The 18077-nt window shown below is 48.1% G+C and overlaps 1 long non-coding RNA gene across 1 annotated transcript; it reads left to right on the forward strand.

The window, feature by feature from the left end:
* Positions 1–817: 817 nt before the first annotated feature.
* LOC121660586 lies at positions 818–4421 on the forward strand. The gene is made up of 2 exons (XR_006014721.1): positions 818–1160; positions 3402–4421. It is a non-coding gene; the product is annotated as an uncharacterized LOC121660586 (long non-coding RNA).
* Positions 4422–18077: the final 13656 nt, after the last annotated feature.

The raw sequence follows: 18077 nt of genomic DNA on the forward strand, positions 1-18077 counted from the left end.
GTGGATCTGTACCAAAAAAGTGATGTCACAAGTCACAAGTGAAGTCACAAAAAAGTGAAGCACAAGAAGCTGTGCTGCAAAACCTGGTGGCCTTGGTGTGCCTCTGGCTGTACCTGTTCAGGTCTTCACCTGCTGTGCTGCCTGTCAGAGCAGTGGGGATGGGCAGATCCAAAGAGCTGGAGTTAAACCCCACGGAGGTATTTTGGAGCAGGCAGGCAGAGCCAAGGCAGAGCTGCTTAGGGATGGCAGCAGAAACTGAAGCCTTCAACAGGGAAAGGTGTCTGATCACAACAATCCTCTCTGTTCGGGAAGATGAAACAGGAAAGCCTTATAAATATGATTGCCTGACAAAAGATTTTGGGAATATGAAAACTACAGGCGACATCGAAATGAAAGCCACTTTTGCAATACCAAGTCTTAGTTACTGAACAACTGGAAAACAATGGTATGGCCACTGAAGATAATCCCCTCTCGATTGAACAATACCCTCTGCTTGCCGGCAGGTCCAAGGGTCAGAGCAGACCCTACTAGCTCAGCAGAAGGGGTCCAAAGAGTAGTTTTTAGAAGTTAAGATGTAACACTCTGTGGTAATATAAGAACTCTTACAGGCTGTATGTAAATGCTATAGGATTTGTATCTTGTATTAGATTGGTTAGTGACAATTAGAATATTCAGTACAGAAGATGATTTATTGTATTGTAACCAGGACTTCACCAGTCCATTCCATCCTATTCTCATCACTTCTTCTTCACTCTCACTCCTCTCGCTCTCTCTCTCCTTACTTACTCGCTTACTCTCTTGCTCTCTTGGGCCTGCTCAGAGCTGCCAGCTGCAGCTCTAAGCAGTGCCCCTATACCCACGCCCTTTGCAATAAACCGCATGTTCCAAGATCTGCTTATAGAGATCTCCGTCCGTCTACGCCCGGTCCAGACTGAACTCCAAAGCTGCTAAACCTCTCTTTTTTTCCCCCCTGTGACAGCAGTTGCCCTTGTTCATTCCATCTATCTGCAGGGAGTAAAAATTGCCTTGGGGGTTTTCTTCTGGGATCAGCAATCCATTTCCTGACTGCAATCCTTCAAACAGAACTGTTCAATGCATGAGAAAAGAGGATGCTGCAGATGGAGCGATGGGAATGGAGAGTCCATAGTGAATATTGTCTGGTGGGTCTCCTGATGTGCCTGACGTGTTGTCACCAAGTGACCTCATTCTGATTTAAACTGTCTTGAAATGTGCTGGAAATACAACTCAGATTACAAAACACAAGTGAGAAACTGTGTTCCCAAGGCACTGCTTTAGGAGTGTGCAGCTTCTGAATGACACAAATAATTCAGATTCTCACAGAAACCTGCTGGGTCATGGTTCTGGAGCAGGAGTGTCAGAAAAGTGGCATCTTCACTGCCACCTTTATTGTTATTTTCCTCAGAACTCTCAAGATCATAACGAAATGGTGTTCATGCCCCACTTGCAAACCACAGAGCAGGATAAAGGTGTAACTGGGTGTTTTTTTCCGGCTCTCTGCACTCTCTTAACGATGCACTGAAGTGCTCTCGCTCATGGCAATATAATCTGCGTGTAACAGCTTCCCATGCCTGTCTGTGCAGCTGAGTCCGTCCCTGAGCGTCCCCTGCAATCCTGGAGGTTGGAAATGCCCTTTGAGGACATTGGGTGCAATTGCTGCTCCAGCACTGCAAACGCCACCCCAAGTACCATCCACTGGCCCGAGCTGGGGTGAGGGCTGCAGGCACTGACAGCACCATCGCTCACTGGCAGCAGGGCTGGCAGTTACCAGAGGGGCTCCAAAACCCCTTCCCTTCTCCCTGGCCTTCCCAAGGAGGATGGCTGGTCTGGAAAGGCCAGTGTGCCAGGGGCAGTGGCCCAAAGCCAGACTCGGGACAGTTTCCCTACAGTTCAGGGAACCTGAAGCACCTCTGGTGTACCCACCACCTTTTTGTGTAGGTTTTTATGTACTTGGAAAGAGATTTTGGGATTTACCAATTAATTCAGCGAATTGTCCCAGCCAGAGACTTTTTGCTGACCTAAAAGTAGCTTTTAAACCCCAGAACAGCAGGGTTTGTAGTATTTCACAGTAGCAGAGTGAGACCCAAGGGATTATACTGTTTGGTGATGCAGCTGCCCGCAAGAGATGTCAGCTGGGGCAGCCCTTGCCATCAGGTGTTTTCCTCTCTCTGTGTTCTCGTGACCTTCGTGTCATTTGCCTTCTTCAAGTCTCAATGTCACCATGAATCTTTCACCCAAGGAGAGCTCCTTCGGGCCTGGAGTGATCCCCAGTCTCCGTTCCATCTACTCATCAGCACAGCTGCGTTCGAGCGCTTGTGAGTGGAGCACTCCTGCATCTCACATCTCGGTCATTTGTTGCTCAGTCACATTTTGTGACATCATTTAGACCTTCGATGGCAGAGTCCTTCTCTAGATATCCCTTCTTATGGCCTGGCAGTTGTTGCCTCTTTCTCTAGGCCTACCGAGCTTCTTGAGCATTTTCTTGACAGCTTCGGCACTAACTTCTTGTAAAGAGTTATGTTTCACCGTCACGTGCTATTGCCGTGGAGCCTTCTTTCCTTCAGCATCATCAGCTTCTGGCTCATCTTGCACTAGGAATCTTGGGTCCATCAGGTGAAACTGCTGGGCAGTTTCAACTTGTGTCTATGTTATGTTGTTTGTGTCTATGTTATGGTGTTTGTGTCTATGTTATGTCGTTTGTGTCTGTGTTACGTTATTTGTGTCTGTGTTATGTCGTTTGTATTCATCGTCTTTCGTGTCATAGGGCTTTGTTATATCTTGGTCAGTGGGGCTGGTTTTGCCCCAGGAGCACCTCACGGGCCCCGGATGCCATCGTGTCCGAGGTTTTTGCACAGTCTATTTAATCAACATCCTTCCAGGCCGTACCAGCAGCAAGCATCTCCACTTGTGTGCTTTCCCGGATCAGGGGTATTCCAGCATCTTTACATTTTTACTTTTTGAGACCAGAAAAAGCACACAAGATGTTCTCATCCACCTTCCTCAGTTTTGGTAGTACCTTCTTCTGATGTGCCATTTCTTGGACTTCTATATGGAGTGTCTTAGACCCTCCTCACGTGACTGGGGTAGTTCTGCAGGTTCCAGTGCCTCAAAATAAATGGGGCTCAAGAATTAATCTTCTGGAGAATTATCTCAAATCCTTGTGTCATCTTTGCTATATTTGGTGCACTGCATGTCTGTGTGCCAGTTACGCTTGGAGCTGCCCTGCTCTGGCATGTAGAGTCACGGTTAGGCAGAACAGTTGTAAACCTTTATGGTTCACCTCTTGTCTATGGGCTTTTGGGTGGAAAATTTGGGGGCCCGGTATGGAGATATCTCCTAGCTGTCAGACAGCCACTCGTAGGCTGCCTCATGTTGTCTTGCAGGGTCCTGAGGCGGATTTCGATCTCTGTGGTCACTGATGTTACTGATCTTCCCAGAATCTATTATTTGATGTCAAGGAGCAGCAGCTGGAAGATTTATCAAAGCATCTTCTTTGTGTGTGGAGTGTTTTGAGTAAGGGCTGCAGTCAGTGTGTAAGCTGAAGGAGGGCTGTCTGCGTGTGAGAGTGCGTATCTGTGTGTGTGAGCACGTGGCTGTCTGTGTCTGTCTGGCTGGCTGTGTCTGTCTGGCTGTGTCTGTGTGTGACAGTGTATGTCTATTGACTGCTTCTACCCTTGTGTTTGTGATTTTTGTCATTCAGGTTTTTCAACTCATTTTTAAATTTAGAATGCAAAAGCCCGCCAGCTGGGTTTTTTTCCTTGGTCCCAGCCAGTCTGCAAGGTGATGTTCATTGACGGGGTTTGGGTGCAGATCATGCCAGGACAGGGTTTTTTTCAGGCAGAATGATTTTTTTTGAGGCTCCCGGGAACCCCGTTCCCACGGAGTGCTGTGAATGTGCTCCGACGGCTGGCGGTGGCCGGGGAGTGATGGGGCGGTCGAGATGAGAGTGAGGTTGTGTTTGTGTGTAAGCTGAACAAGGTGTGCGTGGTGGACGAGGGTTGTGTTCTCTGCATGGTTTTTTTTTTTTTTGGGTTTCCTGTGATGTAACAATAACACAAAATGTCATAAATTTTCCAGAAATAGAAAAATGGTTACATTGTGTTGATATGTATTTGGCCTGTATTGCCCTGTATTATTCTGTACTTGTGTTTGTCGCCGCTCTGTATGTAAATTGTACTTTTACTGATGTGTTTATGGATTGTATTTGTACTTGTATTGCCTTCAGGTTAGAAACTGTATGGACTTCTTTACAGAACAAAAGCAAATTCAATACACACAGATAATGTTTTGCATTGTACAGCCTTCTGTCTGTATACATTGTTGTTTCCTGTGTTTTCCTGAAGCGTAAATAAAAAAAGTCATTCAGTAAAGTTGAACAAACCCTAATAAAGATATCCCCCACCCTTTTTGTCTCCTCTCTTTCTTTGGCGTGGTTTAGTCTTTTTTCTTTGTCTCCTGTCTGTCCTCTTTGTCTCCCTTTTCCTCAGTTTCCTCTGTTCTCCTCATTTCTTCTTTTGTCTTGCTTTTCACTGTATTTCTTACTTTGCTTCCCACTTCACTTTTCTGTTTCCCATTCTGTTTCTCTTTCAGGCTTTATTTCCTCTCTCATCTTGTACACTGCACACACGAGCCCAGTGCCCTCCACCTTCATTCCTCCCCTTTAGTACCTTGCCGCGCTTTCATTCTGCCAGAGTCGAGCCACCATCTGCTTCTCACCCAGAGCACGGTGCCGGCAGCGAAACGCTCCAGGGCTGCTTCTGCCAAAACACACCTGAGCTATGCACTTTCCCTCTCAGCGCTAGGTACCAGCACATTCTGCCTCTCTTGTTGTCTGAAACTTCTTTCCCAGTTCCAAGTCCCACCGCACACTTTACAGCCTCACAAGGACCAAAGATCTGGATAGATGTCTCGCACAGAAAAATGTGCCAGGACAAAAGCGTGTTCTTCATTACCCCTTCTCGTTTGCAGATTGTGGTGCTGTGTTGAAAGTCTTGGACATAGAAAGACTAATGCAGGAAGTGCTTCTCTCCTGCACATTTGACTGAGTGACAGCTAGACAGGCAGTTTGGACTCTGTGAAGCACAAAGAGTATGACTGGTCTTACAGCTGAGGAAAATCTGTGCACAGCACACTGTAGATGTGTGCAGAAAACAGGCTGAAAAGCCACAAAGCTGAATGCCATCGATGGGCTTCGGTTTTGGCCAGCACACACAGAGCAAAGAATGAAGCCACAGAGCACCGTGCTTGTGTGGGTAGTGTACTGAATTGCAAAAGTCCAGCAAAATTCATAAATCAGAGTCAGCTGAGAATGTTCTTGCTACTTCAACCTGTATATTGCCCATGTTGAACTCCACCACACAGCCTGGATATAGGCACTTCCATACACCTTTACGGTTATGTGTCTGGTCCAAGCAGCTATAGCTCCAGTCAGAAGTAAGCATTAAACAGAAAGCATTCCTAAATCACTCCTCCAAGCAGCCTTTAAACTGCGCACAACACACTGCAGCTCTGGACCTTCCTTCTCAGACTTGCTGTCACATTTTTCACTCTCACAGCTCCGTTGCCGAAGTCCAGCAGCTGCTCCCACCAAATAGGCTCTAAAAGAAGAAGCCAGGGCTGCACCTTCCCCTTGCCCCATGACAGCCACACCAAACACACGGCTGCATTACCTACTTACCCTTACAGCATCTTCTGGCATCAGTTTTCGAATCTTGGCATCTAAACAGGATTGTTTCCACGTCGAGCTCAGACAGGAATATGTATGAGCACAGGCAGCTGTCACAGACCTTCCCCCTTACGATGGATAACTTGGTTTGGGCAGGCAGTCCAGCGGCAGTAACGCTCCTCTTGCAGCCTGTACACTGCAGCCACGGTGCTCCACAGGTTTGTTCTCAGCGTTATGAAGCATCACGCCTTCTCATTCTCCCAGAGCTCAAAGTGTCCACCCGCTTCTCACACAGAACACATTTCTGTACGAAAGGACACGGACACATTGGTGACTGCAAATTTGAAAGTGCGTGACCTTACTTGAAGCTGACCAGAAAATTGCAGAGCAGCAGAGTGAGACCGCAGTTCTCACTTGTGGAGTGAGTATATGTTTCCTTGCCTGAGGTGCATGGTTCAATTGAGCAACTTGTCGCATTTTTCATTGCAAGATGTAGCTGAAAAATTTTTGGTTTAGATTCAGACTGTGAGAGAGACAGAATGTAATGGTGAATTGTTGCTGTTGGGGCAGTCACAACACACACAGACAGTGCCTCGGATAAAGGGCAAAAAGCCATTTATTAAACATAGCAGCCTCTTTTATACCCCTTGTGTATGTTGTCTTTCGTGTTACAGATTGATTGGCTGCTAAACTACTACAATAGACTTACGGGCTACTGTTAACTAAAACTTACAGTCATTGGCTACCTATGGCACAAGTGTTCAAGCATTCAGAAAATGACAGGTGCAGATATGTTGCTGTTCTTCTCCTTCTATTGTTTAACTTTCATCCTTCTGTTTATACTATATTCTCATGAATAAAAACTAACTGCTTTTCTTCTCACAGGCTTTTCTCACGAATAGAAATTAACCATGTCCAAATTAAGGTCTGCCACTGGGCTTGTGCCTCGTACAGGCTGCAAGAGGAGCGTATCTGCCTCTCGCTCGCCTGCTGAATTCAAGTTAGCAGTTGTAAGGGAGAAATTCAACAAAAGCTGTTTGTGATTCCACATATTCTTATCCAAGCCCCAGGGGAAAAATCCCATTTAGCTTTAGACTCTGAGATGCAGAGAACACGATGGTAGAATCAGGGGAGAAGGCAAGTACAGAGTGCACCGGTGAGTTTGATGTGGCTGACATGTGGCAAGGGGAAGGTGCAGTGTAGCACTGGCTTTTTCTTCTACAGCCTTTTCAGGGGAGCAGCTGCTGGACGTTGGAAAAAGACCTGCAAGAGTGGGAAAATCCGATGGCACGTATATGTCAGAAGGACGGTGCATAGTCCCAGTGTGCTGTGTGTGGTTTAAATGCTGCTAAGAGAAGGGGGTGCTTTAGTGTGTTGGTTTAACACAGCCTGGTTTGTGGTGGGGGCAGAAGAAAAGCTGCTCGAAACTTCTGTGTCTGGCACAGAGCTAATCGCTGAAGGCTCTGGCGATGGGCAGGTTAATTAACTTAATCGGGCGGCCCAATCAAACAAGTTTTTAACACCTCTGTGATGACATATTTAAGAAAGGAAAAACCATGGGAAGTTCTTTTCTTTCTTCTCCCGAGGGGTGGCGAGGCAGCCGCCAGGGCCCATCCCAGCGGGGCCCTTCCCGAGGCCAGGACCGCATGGCCGGGGCCCTCCTGGGGCTGGAGCCACCCGTGCAGCGAGAGACACGGCGAGCAACTCCCCGATGTGGAGCCTGCACGAGATCAACCTCTCAATGCAGCTTACAGACACCGACTCTTTTCCAAGTCAGAGGAAAAGTGAGGACACGTGAGGAAAACCAACGCGGCGGCACCGAGGGCTGTGAAAAAAAGGAGAGGGAGGAGGAGGTCCAAGCGCCGGAGCTGAGATTCTCCTGCAGGCTGTGGCGAGGACTGTAAGACACCAAACTGTGTCCCTGTAACTCATGAGGTGCACGGGGGGTGCAGAGATCAACGCACAGCCCGTGAGGAGCAGTGCTCACACTGGAGTGCGTGGGTGCTGCAAAGCCGTAATCTAGTGAGGAGCAGGGGGAGACGACCTTTGCTTTTAGAGACAGAGGAAGAGAACCTTCACTTCCAAACTGGAACAGCTCATCCTTAAAAGACTAAAATGACCCACACAAGGCAATTGTGGGAAGACTGCTTGGCCCATGGGAGGGACTCACATTGCAGAAGGTTCAGGGGGGACTGCTGCTTGTGGAAGTTAAAACCAGGCTATAAAAGTTCGCAGAGAACTATCTCCTGTGGCAAGGATCCCACGGCACAGCAGAAGAAACTCTTTTCCTTAAGCATACAGAAAAAAGATTTTTAGGATGTGAAATACTGAGCAAAACCCCATGTTTTTGTTTCCTTGTGCTGTTGGTGGAAAGAGGAAGGGACTGGGAAAGAAAGGTGTTCTGAAGGTTTGCTTTGGTTCTCATTACCCTTTTTACTTTTAACTCCGTTAATAATAAATCTTCTTTATATTGTTTTTGAAACTGTTTTGCCTTAAAGTGTTTCTTTTTTTTCCCAAATAATCCTTATCTCAACTCATGAAGTTTTCAATCCCCCCTACTCTGCTCAGCCATAGCAAAGAAAAATAAGTAGATGGGAGTTTTTTCATGGGTGCCTGGCACTTAGCCAGCATCAAACCATGACACTTAAGAACATCTGTCCTGACACTTCTTTCTCTGTGAGCTCTAGCTGCTTGGACTTGGTGACACTGAAGGTGTGTGAAAGTGACTGGGCTACGAATACCAGGTTTTACAGGAGAGAAGGTCAGCAAATGCCTTCTGTCCTGGCAAATCTCTCAGTCTGAACTGCAGCTGGAAATACTTTGCTGTAGCGATGGACTCTGCCACCTTGAGAAAATGCGAAGATGCTATATATAGAGAGAGAAGTAAAGTGCAAATCATTAGCGTGTTTGGGCTACTTTTGAGACTGCAAAGGACAATGAAGGCCAACACTGTCTTTTTGTTCTAGGATGTTTTTGATGGTAGCAGCTGCGAGGTGTTTTGGAGGGGGTTCGGGATTTGCGAGAGTGAGAGGGTAAGGTGGTACAAAGAGCTTGAGGAAAAGTGCACGTCTCCAGGGACTTTGATGCAGTTCAGCGGGTGTGAGTTACATGTTGAGCAGCTGATCGCACAGAAAAGGTTCAGAAAGAGAGAGGCTGTGCTGGATTGCCCCCGATAAACTGCACAGCCAACACTGAAACGGTTCCTTCCCCGCTCTGCGCAGGATCTCATTCTGTCGGTCTCCAAGGATGCACAGCGGAGCTCTTCCACCGACTGCTCGCACACGACTGGGGCCGCGCCAGCCAAGCGCTTGGCTTTTTCCTGGGCACTGTCAGCGCTCATCGAAACAAGCACACGATGGCGCTGACGACTTGCAAAAGAAGGCCAAGCACCTGGCGCTGCTCGAAAGCAGCCCAAGGGCAGAGGCAACTTGGAAACTTCCCTGCTCTCAAATCAACAGGATATGAGGACAAAAAGATGTCCCTAATCTTCCCCTTCCTAGAGCAGACTCTTCTTTACACCACACTCCAAGAGCCAGACAAACCTCTTTGGCCCAAACAAATCTTTTCCCTCTCGCAGATTCCGCCCACCAACTTGAAACCATCTGGCAAAAACAGAGCTCAGAACAGTGCCAGCTGAGGAAGCTCTTGCTGCCTACAACTTCAACTGCAGCCCTCAAACCAGCAGCACACACGCTGCTCTCGGCACTTTCCTTCTCAGCTCTAGGCACCATCCTAAGCCTTCCCTCTCGCAGAGTCAGGATCCAAAGACAACGGCACCAGGGACTGCTCACACACTAAAGGCACCAGGACAAAAGGCTCCCGAGCTTGGCCTTTGCATTCCCGCTGACAGCTCAACAGCTCTAAGCCAGAGAGAGCTCTGCCTCTTGGGAAAAGCCTTTAAAATCCCTAAGAGCACCTGATGTGCCCATCCAAACCTGCTTCCCTTGCCAAAGAGAGCAACTACAAGCCCATCTCCAAAAAAAGTCATCCCCTCCTCCAAAATACAACACATCCAGGGACTGATCCACCTCCAGGATTGAATATGTCCAACAATTGCCCCTACATGGAAGGGGCCAGAAGAGAAATGTCTTGCTGGACTATTCCTCCCCATGGTACCTTAACATCTGCTCCAGCAACACTGGCACTATGTCCTTGCCTTCGCAAGGAAAGGCACTCCGAGTCTCTTGGCCTTGCCTTGCCTTCAGTACCTTGTCTAGTTCTTCTTAAGCTACCCTTGCTCTGCTTCCTTTGCCTACGTCTGCCTTGCCTCGCACTACCTACAACTTGCTGGCTTTGCTTTGCCCTGCCTACCACTCTTGCCCTTGCCTTCCATGCAGGCAAGGCGCTGCAAAGCAAGTGCAGGCAATTGTGGGCAAGTCAAGGGAGAGGTAAGCAAGGCCAGAGCAGTGAGGGGAAAGCAAATGGAGTGGTAGGCAAGAGAAGGCCCAGAAGTTAGAGGCAAGGCTGGCCGTAGGAAGGAAAGTCCACTGATGGGAAGGCCAGGCAGAAACAGGAAGTGCTTGGCAAGTCAAGGCCCTGGAGGAAAGCAGTAGGCAGGTCAAGGGCGGGGCATGGCCATGCAAAGGAATGCAAGGCTCCAGAGGGCTCCAGAGGGCTAGCAGGGCAAGACAAGGAAACTGTTGTGTTGCCAAGGCAAGGCAAGGCAAGGCAAGGCAGGTGAGAAGTACATTCAAGGACTGCTGGTACACAAAAGTGGCCAGGACCAAGTGCTCTGTGTGGCCTTGATCCCGCATGGGTCATCTCTCCTCTGCACCTAAAAGACTTGAGCTACCTGCTTTCCTTTGTATGCAAAAGACCTCTCATTCTGGTCCCCGAGCTCAAGGGCAAAATGTGAATTGCCCTTCCAAGATTCAAGACATGCAAGGATTGCTCCCAGACAAAGGCTGCCCATAGAGATGAGTGTGGCAACATGCGTCCTCCCCTGGTCTTCCTCTCCTGTGATCCTGAAACACCGGAGATGCTTGAGAGCTTTGAGATTCCTAGGAGGAGCAGAAAGGGCAGGGCAAGGCCATGAAATGTCATTGAAAAGGGGTCTTGAATTCCAGGTGGGGGAGGGGTGAGCAAGGTCATGCAAGGCAAGGGAGGGCTTCAAGGGCAGGGCAAGGCAAGTGGTGGCTTTGCGAGGCGAGGCGAGGCAAGGCAATGAGGGTCCTAGAAGGAAAAGGAAAGGTGAGGCCAGACCTAGACGAATGTGAAAGGAAGTCAGGTGGGGGATGGGTGAGCAAGCCAATGCAAGGCAGGGGAGAAAAGGCAGGTTGAGGGAAGGCTACAGAGGGGGCAGCAAGGAAACGCAAGGCATGGGGAAGCATGTGAGGAGTGGGTGCTGCCAGCCGGCTGGGATGGCAGGGGCGGGGCCACTGCAAGTAGCATGGTGGGGATGTGGAGGGGGGTGTTAGTGTGCGGGAGGTGTGTGTGTGTGTGTGCAGCGGAGTGCAGGGTAAGTGCAGGTGTGTGTGTGCACATACGGGGGTTTTGTGCCAGGTGCTGTGCCAGGGGGAGCCGTCCCACCTCCAAGGAGGTGTGGGAGTGAAAGGAGTAACATAGATGTGTCTTTATAAAGAGACCGTGTGAATCCGTCCTTAGACAAGGCTAGGAATTTACAGGGAGGGAAGTAACAGAAGAAAGTATTAGTTCTAGAAAATGTTACTAATCAACAGAGATTGTTGCTCAGCCAAGGCCGTGTTAAATTCCTGAATCTAGAGCAAGGCAGCAAAGACTTAATAGCATTAGGAATAGTTTCTTTTTCTTCCTTTTCCATACCAAAAGGGGGGTGCATATTAGAGGGGGGCATAGAGTAGGCAGTTTGAGAAGTCTGTACCTCCTGAGTACCTCAGCCAGTGGGGAAAAGGAAGAGGGTGCTGTTGCCAGGAACTTGGCATAAAAAGGGGGTTGTGTTCCACAATCATTTGAGAGACTCCATGGCAAAAGCCCCATGGCCTCTCCCTGTAGTTGAAGAATGTTCCAGGACTCCTCTGTCTCCCTTTTGGTGGATGAAGAAACTCAGAAAGCAACACTTCTGCCAGAACTCTCCAAGATGCCCCCTTTGCTCCCAGTGACTCCATCACTGCCCGGGAAGCTGTCTTTTTTCTACCAGAGGAGTTCGAGATACAGTTAAAAGCCGTGTGGCAGAGAAAAAAGGCAATAATTGGTTTACAAGGGATGGCAAACAAGAGATACCAGAAGCTTTGGCCCTACCAATACTAAAACAACTCTGTGAAGAGAGTCCTTGCACTTCCTGAGGATTGGCAGAAGCCTTCCTCATGCTGGATGTTGCTGGGGGTCTTTTTAGACTGGCAAAACGAGCTGTTGAAGGTTGCTTGATCTGTGCTAAAGCAAACAGCCAAGTTACAAAGTAACTTGCCAGGGGAGGGAGGCCTTGGGCTGCATGTCCCTTCCAAAGATGCCGGGTGGATTTTCCTGAGATGCCCCAAGTGGGAAGGCTTCATATCTTCTGCTAATGGTATGTCAGCTAGCAAGGTGGCCAGAGGCATTTCCAACTGCTTCAGCAACGACAGGATCAGTTATTAAGGCATTTTTGGAACAAATCATTCCAAGATACAGCATTGTAGAAGCAATAGACTCAGATAGGGGAACTCATTTTGCAGGAAAGATCCTTCAAGGGGTTTTGGCTTCTTTAGGAACACAATGGAACCTCCATAGGCCCTGGCACCCCCAGAGCTCGGCTAGGGTAGAAAAAAATGAATAGAGAAATAAACACCTTTTGAAGCTGGTAATAGAAACCAGGATGCCATGGGTAGGGCTTTGGACATTGGCTTTGGCGAGAATGAGGGCCCGACCCAGAAGAGAGATTCAGTTATCTCCCTTTCAATCGTCGTTTGCAATTACCGTGGTAAGTCTCAACCTAGTGGAGGGGTAGAGGCAAGTGATGCATATTTAAAACCATCTGTGGCCAGGATACTGCTTCTTGTGAAACCCCTTCAACAGGAAGCTCAGCTGGCACAAGCCCCACCTTTGGACTTTGCTGCTTGTAACATCCAACCAGGAGATTGAGTCCTAGTTAAGGAGTAGAAAGAAGCGCCAGTGGTTCTGAAATGGCGTGGCCCATTCCAAGTGTCACTGACGACAGAAACAGCCATCAAGACAGCTGAACACAGGTGGACCCGTCACTCTTGGGTCAAGGTCTCTGAAGCCTCAGAGATTTGCACATCTCAGCTGGAGGAGAAGGCTGGGAGGCCGTGACTGACACTCTGCAGGAATGGGCCGGAGCAGTAGCCAGTGCTTCGACATCGGAGGAAGCCCCGCAGTCCTACCTTCAGACCGTCTGCTGAAATAGTCTGTATGGGCATCCCTCCTCTAGAATCTCCACTCACTTGGGGGCTAATACTTGCTGGATTGTTTTATGTTCAGTGGTTTCTGTGTCTTCAATTGCCACAGGTGGTGCAGAAGACAATGTGAAAATTAGACTAGCTAATTTGATTACACTATTAAAATATTTTCCTTACTAATTCTACTTTTATATGGTCAGCTAAGTTTAGGCCAGGAGTGGGAGAATCAATTTGCAGCCTTAGGAGAAGAAGTAGCAGAAGTTTTTAACCTTAGCAATTGCTGGCTCTGTGGAGGGCCAGGAGGATCTGAAGAGTGGCCGTGGTTGGCTAGCCCAGCTGAACCTAAGTGGTGGGTCAACACCCGACGTGAGGTCCATAGTAGGACGGGATTTTGGGCCAAAGAAGGAAGTGCATGGCCACTTTATTCTTCTCCAACAGGCACTTATTGCCTAAACAGGACAGGGCGTGTCTATGTAGGAAAAGGCGTTTGTGAATTGACTTTCCCTCTGGGTTTAAATGATTGGGTTTGGACCCCCAATTGCCCTCCTTACAATTGTTCCAAATATCAAGGCAAATGCAATCAAATACCTGTTCAGCTCACTAATGGTAGCTGCGTAAGGTGTTCTTACCAGACTTACCAAAAATATTTGGAAGCCTGTAAAGCAATGGGGAGGGACAAGGGGGTTTTTTGACCACCTTATTTTTAAGCTGTCCCTGAGAAAATTCCACAAGTATAACACACGTTCATGATTATCAGTGGAAATGGCAACACCAGATTGGAACTCAAACCATTTTAGTGAGTTCTGCTCCAAATCCAACCAAACAGCTTGCAGATGTAAACATAGATGGGAACCCTGTGTGGGAGCTTGGAAATGCAAATACTGTGACCCTTATGGTGCAACAACTATTGTTGGAGGACTATTAGGCCCAAGAATCCGCTGTATTTTGACCCACAAATTGATGACCAAGGGCAGGAAGGCCTGTCTTGGTTTGAAAGACAGGTGTCTACCAAGGCAGGCAGGATTCTCCCTTGAAATGGAAAAGAAAATGCAACCCCCTTCCCTCCAAGTTATTATATTTTGAAATCAAGGGGCTTTCAGGCAAAGGTATGAGGAATAGGAAAAACAGTTCTTTACTATTATATATCTATATATGTATAACCAGTCAAACAAAACAACAACAACTACGGCAGTAACAGCAAACAATCACAAACCCAGTCCCAGCCTTTTCGGCTGTCGGGCCCTTTCCCCTCGGGTGCAGTTCCGCTCTCAGCCGGCAGGGGCGCTGGCGGCTCCCGGTGAGCAGGGCAGGTGCGATGGTTCCCCCGCGGCTGCAGGGGGCGCTCCGGAGCGAGCTCGGGGAGCGCGCGGCACCGGTGCCCTGGGATCCCGGGAAGGGATGGAACAAAGGCTTCACAAACCGCTGGGCAGCCAATCCCGGACTCTCGGGAACAGCAGGCTGGAACGGCAGGCTGGAACGGCAGGCTGGAGCGGTGGGCTGGAGCAGCAGGCTGGAGCAGCAGGGACGAGCACAGATCCTGGGTGGCAGACGAGATGTATCGAACTCAGGAGCTGCGGTGGGAACCCCCCGGAGATCTCAGCAGGCAGGACGTGCAGGGCTACAGAGCAGCGAAGGTTCAAACGCAGCAGCAGGGGCAGGGAAAGGCAAGTTTGGGAATCCCGGGGTTTCTCCAGTAGAAAGAAGGCAGCTGAAAGCAGAAAGCCTGCAGTGCTGATGAGATGGCAGCAGCCTCTCTCTCCGTCTCAATGCTGAGCACCCACCGCCCACACACCCAGTTGAAAGAGAGTAGCTGTTGGACCACACCCTCAATGGCTAGGTCCTTTGTCCTCCGCAGATACCCAGCAATTTGTTGCCCCGGCAACATACATGGAGAAAATTCCTCAGGAGGGAAAACAAACAGAAGGGGAACTCCCAAAACCCCAACAAGGCCCCTTTGCTAATGAAACACGGGCTTTGAAAGGACATTATTGGGTTTGTGGCCAACATGCTTAGCTCAGGTTACCTCCAAACTGGTCAGGGATATGGTATATCCCTGGGGTATATTAGACCGTTGTTCTTTTTGCTACTACAAATTCAGGGAAATCGCTTAGCAATCAAAATCTGTGATGATTTAATTAGAGAAAAGCAGTCAGCTGATGCAGCCCTGGCTGGAGGGAGCACCCAAAAACGGGGAAAAGATGAATGGCCACCAGAACAAGTTACACAACACGATGGACCAGCCCCTTGGAAACCTAAGGAATTAATCCCAGATGCCTGGGAACCCATTTATCATTTGAATGAGATAATTAGGTTACAAGCTGTCTCGGAAATAATAACCAACCAGCCAGCCACAGCTCTTGACCTTCTGCTGACCAACCCACTTCAATGAGGAAAGCGGTATTTCAACATTGGATGGTATTAGATTATCTGTTAGCAGAAGAAGGAGGAGTTTGTGGGAAATTCAATGACTCGAGCTGCTGTTTGCAAGCAGATGACAGCAGAAATGTGGTCAAACAAAAAACAAAGGAAATAACGTCAGCTCATGGACCTGTCCAAACGTGGAAAGGATGGGAATGGGACATGTTTTCATGGTTAACTGGCCAGCTATGGGCTAAATGAATACCATTTCTCCTCTTATATGCTATAGCAACTCTAATCTTTTGAGCATGCGTGACACCATGCTGGGTGCAGCTCTTTCAGCAGGTGCTCAAGGGGATGCCGCTAGCAGCCATGCCTACCTGATCCAGAAAGGACTACAAAAGGACAGAAAAGGATGTCACTGCAAATAATAGCAAAAGCCAAGAAGACTCAAGAAGAAAAAATTAAATCAATGGTAATTAAGGTTTGTAAAGACAAATACAGATCAAATAAAAAGAGGAGGGATTAAAAGGAATGAGATGGATGAGTCTTTACAAACAGACTGTGTGAATCTGCCTGTAGACAAGGCTAGGAACTTATGGGGAGTGAAGTAACAGAAGAAACGATTAGTTCTCTAGAACTGTTACTAATTGTTATGAATGCATTGTTATGTTGGCTCTTCGCATGTTACATAATGTTAGAAAAACTTTACCTAGTTCTGTAATGTAATACGTGATATAGAATGTCTATTGTTTATGTAGTCAATTTAGAAAAGATAGGCAGAGAAAGCCTTCACATTCCTGGCGTGTCTTATCAGAGAAGAAGAAAACCTGAAACCAGAGAGAGAAGAATTTATGGAGGGAGCAGGGACGGAATAGAGCCAAGGAGGAAGATAAGGCTGATGGGATGATACACAGAAACTCCAAAGGATTTATGAATCATGCATGATTGTGCTGAATATGCAATAAGAGATGTACTTTTAAAGATGATCTTTTGGATGTAGAGGTGTGCCTTTGGCTCTCTGCCAAAGCACCCGGCCGTAATACCCTTATTTGCTATTGTCTCCTAATTGTTTCTTTTATTAAACTTTCCTTAAAATTTTACTAAGAGTGAACCTCGTTTTTCAAAATTTGGTGGCCCGTACGGGGAAGAGGCCTCACCTCTGAGACCTCCTGGGGAACCCAGAGCGGGGGGGCCCCACCTGCTTTTGGCAGCCTCGCTTTGTGCTTCCCGGCGGGGTCAGGGGAGTTTGCAGTCAAACACCCGGAGGGCAAGAGAGGAGACAAAGCAAAAAGAAAGGAAAGAAAAGGCTCCCTAAGATACTGAGGCAGTTAAACACGTAAAATCTTGTGCATGAAGACTCAGAGAAAGGTGAGTACTTTTTCTTTCCTCTTTTTTTTGGGGGGGGAGCGGATACAGGGGATGAAAGTGTGTGTAATGAGATGCAGGCTGGTTACCCCCAGACCTGCGAAGCGAGTGTGGAGCCTCTGAGACTGCAGTTCTGCTCTCCCGCGAGGGAAGCAGTCAGTGAAGAGGCGAAGCAAGAGATAAAGGAGTGAGAGAAGCCCCGGTTTAACTGGGATGGGGTTTCACTGGAGGGATTGGGCTCCTTGAAGGAGGGGAGTCAAGAGTTTCCTAGTACAAACCACGAGGAAACGAGACAAAAAGTAAGAGGGCCTCTAAAGACTTGCCAGGTTGAGGGCTGAATCCAAGAAATTTGGGTTTTAAGACGGCCAAATTGAGGACTGAATCTAAGAAATTCGGGCTTAATTCTGCCAAGTTGAGGATTGAATCCAAGAAACCTGGAACACTGGGCCCATGGGTGAATATTGGCCAACGATTTGAAATTAAAAGGTACCTTTATCTTGTGTGGTTGTGACTGATAGTGCTTGAGAAAGAGATATTGGAACAATAAAAAGGAGTGAGTGAGAATGAATGAAAATGTATGTGATAGAAATGCTAAACCTTGAAATATAACTTTATTTTCTGGAGGGAGGCATATTGTATTAAGAGGAGGGAACTTCTGTATTCTAGGTAAGGAAAGGGGAAAGAGAAGGTGGGGTCTGGATTGTTTTAAAAAAAAAAAAAAAAAGTGGGAAACAAAGGCCTGGGAAGGATAGATAAGATTCTGAGAAAATGGGACATAAAACTAGTAAGCAAGAGTTGGGGAATAAAAAAGGGAATAGAGGCGTGCCAGTGGAGATACCGCAGGAAAGCCTTCTGGGAATTATGTTAGCTAACTGGAATACAAACCCAAGTACAAAGAAAAAGAGCAAAGTCAAAATGATCCAGTTTTGTATGTTAGATTGGGCCGAGAAGGAAATAAGATCTGACCATGTATTCTGGCCCAGATATGGCTCTTTTGAAGTCTGGATCTGTCAGGCTTTACAAGTATTTGTAAATTGAAAAGAACCCTTTAACACAGAAGAAGGCAGGTACGCTTCATGCTGGGCGGGAAACATAGAGTCTAGGGGGACAAGAATTTTTAAGTTATCAGAGACCCAAGGAAAGGAGCAAAGGGAAAACAAGAAAGAGAAGGGCTGGGAGCCCCTGGAAGCATCGCCCCCTCCATTCCCGCCTGCCTCGCCCCAAGCCCAGGCTCCTGTGGCGCCGCTCGCAGCTGCAGCGCCGCTCCCGGAGCCCGAGGTCCCGCCTGTGCCGGCTCTCAGGCACCGCCCGCGGCTCCACCGCTTGTCCCAGCGGCGGCGGCTCCGCCGGTAGCCCCGCTG

Source organism: Corvus kubaryi, unplaced genomic scaffold, assembly GCF_017639235.1.
Source record: "Corvus kubaryi isolate FWS band 111438036 unplaced genomic scaffold, C.kubaryi_AGA036_p1.0 36605, whole genome shotgun sequence".
NCBI classification, from domain to species: domain Eukaryota; kingdom Metazoa; phylum Chordata; class Aves; order Passeriformes; family Corvidae; genus Corvus; species Corvus kubaryi.